The following is a 7,500-nucleotide window of genomic DNA, read 5'->3' as shown; positions in this document are numbered from 1 at the left end:
ACCAGAGTCATCTGTTAAAAAGTCAACTTTACTCCACCTTCCATTCCGCCTGCGGCCGTGTGTCATGTGTTATAATTAGTTGTAAAACGAGGCCACATGCTGCTGTTGATTATATTTGTATGTCTGACTGAATGCCTATAATAAAGTGACTTGATTCAGGGCAGTAAAGCGCTAACGACCCGGGGACGTTGTTGCATTTGTGCAACACTCTCTCGCTTTCATCTTCCATTGTGGAGCACGGGACCGAATCACTGACATTCTGTGCCATTAAAACGTCTCCGAAAGTCTTACAATTCGAAACGGGCATGTACTAATCCAACTATAAAGGAAGGGTTCTTTGTCCGTCTGTCTGCGTGTCCTTCGATTATCTCGACAACCGTTCATCCGATCTACTTCACACTTAGCGGGTGTGTTTCTGGGGACCCAAGGACGCGCAGTGTCCAATTCGGTGCGGCAACACGTGTAATATAAATAGCCGCTCCGCTCTGTGCAGCAGCAGCGGGGCGGGGCTTCGGGGCTCTGGCTGAGTCACTTACGTCCGCGGTGCGGCCCGTTCCGAGCGGTGCGGTAGGGGTGGGCCGCACCGCGGAATGTGGTTTTCGAACCCGATAAACCAAGTAACACCGGCGGCAGAACCGCCCAAAACAAACTGTTATCATTGGTTTTCTTTGGAGAAATGGTGAACGGGGACGCGCGGCGGATCGCTTCCACCGATCGCGTTCAGCGATCGCCTTCATTGATCGCTTTCATTGATCGCTTTCATTGATCACTTTCACCGATCGCTTTTCTGTCGGCGGTGCGTATGGCCGTTTATGTGACCCGCGTGCGGAAAGGGTAGGATCTCCCGTTCGCCACACAGCGACGGGCACCAAGCAAGCGAAAGAGAGGAAATACACAGAGAGACACCGATCCCTTTATTGGTATCGATCCTATTGACGCTAGAATCCATCTTCAAAACAAGACGTAGTATCGGTGGCATCGGTAGCTTCGGTATCGATCCGCCCACCCCCTCCAAGGCAGCCCGTTCCGAACAGGCATGTTTTGAACGGGCACAGCGCTGGTTGAGGTCAGTGAGGGTGATCAGATTGTTGGCGCTTGAGCGGCGTTTACCGGAGGCCAAGCCGATAGACGGCGCTCTCTCTCTCTCTCTCTCTCTCTCTCTCTTTCGGATCTTTGTTTCATTATGTTTAGAGGTCGTGAAAAGAGGAGCCATAAAATATTTCCCGCCTCCTTCCCCGTGATGCTCTGAATGCGCGCTCTCGTAGGAAGCGTTTGCTCACGACTCCTTTCTTCATCGGCGAGAGGATTGCAACTTTTGCCAATTTCTCGCAATTTTACTGCGACCAAAAAAAAAGAAAAAGAAAAACGTGAAACATTGCAAAAACCGCACCGACTGTCACCAAAACAACTCCACCAGGGCCCAGAGGCTGTCGGTCGGCGCTACAGCTGCTGATTTGCGGCGCATTACGAAGCAGATTACGAGACTTCGCGCTTGTTAATCAGCGTTGTTGACACTGACAATATTATCTATTGACGCCGTTCTGCTTTGTTATCCGTATTTGATTCCTTTCCTCACCAGTTATGACCGTGAAAAAAAAACAAAAACAAAAAAAAACGATACAACCGCCCCCGGGTAACGCGTTCGCAGGATGCAGCCGTACACCGATGTCAACGTGCCGCGCTTAGTGTTAACCGCACGGAAACAAACTTCCTTTTATAGCGCGGCCTCTTCCCTCGCTTAACGCTCCGAGAGCGAGACCGAAACGAGGGAGAGCGGGCGGACGGGGAGGGGAGGGAGAATAGACTGAGCGGGACGCGAGTCGGGAGCCATTAATTCCACTCGATTTACTTCAGTGGGATCGAGGGGGAAAAATGATGAAATACCAAAGAAAAAAAGGGGAAAAAAAATATAAAAAACTCTGACGCTCCGTAGACAGAGACAACAAGTGAAACCCAAGGAGCCGTGGAGGAGGGGGCGGCGGAGAAGGAGCTATGGCCGACCGGAGAGGAAGCAGAATGCCACATAAACAATAACACTTTCAGGCTGTGGCCAGAGGAGCGGCACCAGAACATGCCGGGATATACAGATTCTAAAAGTGTTCTGGGCTCCGGCGTCCAAGAATCATAAGCCCTTGTTTGTGTAGTCTGCAGGCATTTGGAGTTGACTTTTCAGACATTCCTCAAGCCATTCCAAATTCCAGCCGAGGGTTTGGCCTCCGATAATCGACTCTCTCCCTCGGCATCTTGGGAAATATAGTTTTATCAGCGGAGACACCAGGCTGAATCAAGATGAAATATTATAAGGTGTAGAAAAAACACAACTGAACAAAACAACAAGCTCTATCAGAGAACAGGCGATAGATAGATAGATAGATAGATAGATAGATAGATAGATAGATAGATAGATAGATAGATAGATAGATAGATAGATAGATAGATAGATAGATAGATAGATAGATAGATAGATATAGAGACAGGGGGGGAGGGGGGCGATGGTAATGTGAGAGGTTAAAGGTCGCTGACTGCAGCAGGATGGAGCAGATGCTGGAGGCTTCAGATTACACCGCATCACCACACGGCCGGGAAATTGCCTGTACACGACCCCGGCTGAACCTTTCCAAGCCGGGGGTGGGGGCTTTGGAGGAGGAGGTGGAGGAAAAGCGGATGAATGACAAGACGGTGACGACAAAGTGGTAGAGAGTGGAGTGAACCAACGGGGCCGTCAAATAAATGACACTGAACTCACAGGGCGACAGGCGGACACGAAGGCGCTCTGCTTCTCAACTTCTGTCTCTTTTCCACCCACTCCCCCCCGCTCCTCCCTTTGGCCCTCCTCCGCTCGCTTTTCCCTTTTCAGAAATCTTGCCCCCGTCCCTCGGTGTCAAGTGACGTAAACAGGTTTCAGGATACAAACACAGCTCGGTCTTTTAATAGAAGCCGACCATTTCATTCCCGGGGCATCCGTGGTGTCCCATCGCTGTCCTCCCACCACCTCCTCTTTCCTTTCTCTCCCTCTCTCTCTCTCTCTCTCTCTCTCTCTCTCTCTCTCTCTCTCTCTCCTCATTCCTCGTCCACTCGTACGTACGCACGCACACACACGCACACGCCCGCACACGCGCAGACACGCGCGCAGACACACGCGCGCGCGCGGGCGCGATGCGGCAGGACGATAAAGGTGCCGCAAGGTCACCGTGGCTACGGCGACCGCAGGAATCCGAATGCTGGCGGAGCGGGACATCGACGGGGGGTCCGTGATGCCCGGTCAAGCCGGGGGCGTGGTCACCGTTTGCAGGGCGCTACCCGAAAAGCAGCTTCCCCCTCAATTCAACGGCACGAACAGTACGTCCCGTCAAACAACAGCTCGTCAGGATTTACCTGCGGAAAAGCTTCTTGACGCCGGATGACGCCGGGTCACAGCAGCACGACATCATTTGCACACATCGCGCGATCCGAGCGCGCCCATGCAAATGAGGTGGTGCTGCCGGTGGCGTTCCGAAACAGAACGCCGAATCCCGCCCCCGCCCCCGACTTTGATGCCGTGTTAGCTCAGTCGTTTCACCGCGACTAGCCGTCTGGGGCAGGGCCTGCCATGTCGGGGGCCGCGCCGCCGACCTGAGTCATCCTGTCTCTTAAATCTGTGATTTGTGGACGGTACGAACCATGCCGCTCGAGGTCGTCACCTCAAACTCAAACCCCCCGAGCGCCGGCTTACAGGCGGGCAGCATTTAGCGTCTCCTTAACTTTTGCGAGGCTTCAATTTGAATAGAAGTTGTAGAGCTTCTCGGCGACGGGAGGCACCTGGGCGTGTAAATATTTCACCGAACGAAGTGGCAGAACGCTTTTTCCGCCGAGGGCAGCACCAAAGAGGACCGGCTACTCCGGCCGACATACTGCACATACTGCGTTGTTGTTGTTGTTGTTCTACTCGTGCGCCAACACCCGCCTAGGGGTCTTCACGGGGTCGCCGAGATTTTGGAGCCCGGACCCGTTTGGACCCGTGGACATTTGTCCTGAGATCTGATGAGAAGCCGTTACAAAGATATAACAGAACCAACCCAACGCATGTCCCAGGTGATGATACATGTAGACCGGAACCGGGTGCGGGTCCCGGGTCGGGTTCGGGTGGTCAGGGGAAGACTTCTACACCAGGTGTAACGGTCAAGTTTGCACTGTTGTATTTATTATTGGTGCCGACTCCAGCATTTTTACTTCGGCTGTGGATGAAGTCTGTGTATTGATATGGGTAGTTTAACTGGATAAGTGGATGGATGAATTATGAATTGTGAGTGGTTGGACAGATGCAGCATTACTAAATACAAATAAAAAATGATGTATTTACTGTATATATTTATATATACAGTATAAAATTAATACTATAAATATTATCATAATAAATAAAATGTATCATTTATTATTATTATTATTATTATTATTATTATTATTATTATTATTATTATTATTATAATTAATTCATTAATTTATTAATGTATTAATTTATTTATGTATGTATTTATTATTATTATTATTACTATTATTGTTATTATTATTATTATTATTATTATTATTATTATTATTATTATTATTATTATTAATAATGATAATAATAGTAATAAAAATAATATATTACAAAAGAAATTGCTGCCTACCTAGACCGAAAGCTCAGGGCACGTTAGAGAGTTCATATGTAAGCGCATGCGTGTAAATTGGGTAACAGCCCTCAAAGAAAATAGGTTCCTGCACGCATGAAAGACATTATCCTTGGAAAACCACAAGGAACACAAATGCTTTGCTCCAGGGGCGTAAAAACGCTACATATGGAAGATGGCCGACACGCAATACCAGTGGAATGCAGCTCGGGACGGATTTCTCCAAGCTCTCGGGTCGAGATCACAACGAGTTTCCTGGATCGGTCGACGATTCTAATTCCGGAGCGGAGATGCCAGGCTCGCAAACGACTCGTGCGTCGCAAAAACAAATCTTTGAAAGGACTCGGGAGTCGCCCCGCCAAACGAGTTGCCGCGCGCCTGCTGAGAACCGCACAGGTTTTTGTCGTGAAGAGCCGAAATCTCCGAAAAAGGGACAGACTTTTTACCGCGATGGAGCACCGCAGGAATGAGTCCCAAAACCTGGAAATGAGTTAGCATTTTTGTACTTCCGGTTCCGTCGTCTGAAAGTCAATGGGGTTTTTTTTTTTTTTGGTTGTTTTCCCCGAAATAAGGTCTGTGGTTAACACAAGCTTAAGAGATTTTTCACGTTTTGTTCGACGAGATAACGTCGGTAAATGCACCGCTTGTGAATTTCGGGGCTTTTTTCGTGTCTTAAAAGAGGCTCAAGTGGCTCAATGAGACTAGAGAGTCATCTCCGCACTAGTCCGCCTTCACAGCCTCTAGCTGTGTTTACACGTGCACTCTTGCAAAGTATTCTAACTCATACCTTCCAATGTGTACATATACGTATATATAAATATATAAATATATATATATATATATATATATATATATATATATATATATATATATATATAGTATAGTGTAGTGTGACCACATTTTCAAACCCTCAAACCGGGACCCTTACGTGTACCACATGTTCAAGTATAAATGCATGAATAGTTTGAGCTTATGCACGCGCCATCAGGATGGGGCGCAATTATTATTATTATTATTATTATTATTATTATTATTATTATGAAAATCAGTATTGCCCACGTGTCATGTAAAAGCCCTGGTGCATCACTTCAGATTCCCCATTCATTGTCGGGTGGAAGGTCATTCGGTACGCTGATGTAAGGGGTCGCATGTAAGTCATATGTATGCATATGAAGCATCCACGCCTCCTCTCGCTTTGTCTCTGTCACACACATGCACACACACACACACACACACACACATACACACACACACACACACACACACACACACTCTCCCCAAAAGGACTCATATATATACGCTTCCCGCCGCCGTTGCTCTCGGGTGAGGCGGGGGAGACGGCGGCCAAGGGCAGTCAAGTGGCACGTGTGCAAGCTGTCGTCTGCACTGTTATATCAGCGCAAGTGTTTAAACAGCCTCACACGCCGAGCGAGAGAAAGAGAGGGAGGGAGAGAGAGAGGGCGAGAGAGAGCGAGAGAGCGAGGGAGAGAGAGAGGGCGGAGGGGTAAGAAAATGAAAGGGAGATTAAACACGGAGAAAAAAAAACAGGTAGACAGAGTGTGAGCAAAAACAGCCCCGCAAAGTGATCCGTAGCCACGGGAGTGGGGACGTGTGAGAATGCAGAGTATGTACATTAGTGCCTCCTTGTGTGTTTACGAGTCATGAGTGTGTGAAAATGGAGGTCTGGAAGGAGGGGACGGGGGAGTTGTGTGTGTATAGTGTGTGTAGATATTCCTGCACATGTCATATACACGTCTAAGTCTGTGTCTATTTTAATATTCCGCTTGCCCCTTTGCACTCGCTATAAATACTGTTTATTATAGTATCACAGAGGATTTTTTTTATATATGTATTTAGGTTTATATAGATATAAATTATAGTTTTATTTTTCTATCGTTTTTTTTGTCCATTATTGGGCTGATATTGAATGAGGCTCATATTCTCTTATACTGAATGTTCATCATTAGTTGTATTGCACATTATCATTGGGTTTATTTCATTAGATATTAGGCTGAATGACCGAATGTTCCAATTTTTTTCGGGGGGTTATTTCATTTTCTATTATTATTTGTTGCCGTGACATTGCAATTTCCTTCAGGGGATGAATAAAGTATCAATCGATCCATCTAACTATCCCGATTCTACTTAGTGTTTATCTGTTTATTTTTTTCTTAAAATGTCGCACTTTTTGCACTTTATTTCACGTTTTACTGCACGTTATGCTGGAATTACTGTGCGAATTACCGGCTACCTTTTCGGTGGCGGTGCCAGCGTGGTGTAGTGCAGCCGGGTGGAGTCAGCGAGTTCATGGGCATAAACCAAAGCCACTGACAGCACGGTCTGCTCCTCGATGGAACAGTGATAGCAGGAGCAATAGCATTAGCATTATCCATCTGGGGTCTCAGGGTAAAGGGGTGATACTGAAGGCCGTCTGCATCGCTGCGTTGGAGGTTTGATAGGGAACAATAAGGGGCGGGGAAAAATAAGAGTGCACGGGAGAGACAGAGCGAGAGATGATAAGAATAGAGAGAGCAGAGATAAATGGCTGGAAGGAAGACAAGGAGGGAGGGAGGGAGGGAGGGAGCCAGTTTGAGATGGATTTGCAGGACCAATGGAAAAGTATCCTGCTCACTTTGAAAACGCTCCCTGGTGTAAATTTATCACAGATGCACGTGGCATTCATTTCAAGCTCCGGGCCTTTATCCGACCTGAACAAACACACACACACACACACACACACACACACACACATACATACACACACACACACAAACTTTTACACACTCACTTTGACACGCAAGCAGATACACACACACACACACACACACACACACACACACACACACACACACAC

The 7,500-nt window shown here is 47.5% G+C and overlaps 1 protein-coding gene across 4 annotated transcripts in view; it reads right to left on the bottom strand.

The window, feature by feature from the left end:
• Positions 1–7,500, bottom strand: part of LOC307235066 (muscleblind-like protein 1) — a 73,847-nt gene that overhangs the window by 54,292 nt on the left and 12,055 nt on the right. The window lies entirely within an intron of this gene.

Source organism: Zeus faber (genome assembly GCF_960531495.2).
Source record: "Zeus faber genome assembly, chromosome: 9".
Classification (NCBI taxonomy): domain Eukaryota; kingdom Metazoa; phylum Chordata; class Actinopteri; order Zeiformes; family Zeidae; genus Zeus; species Zeus faber.
This window is presented reverse-complemented; position numbering and strand designations above follow the sequence as displayed.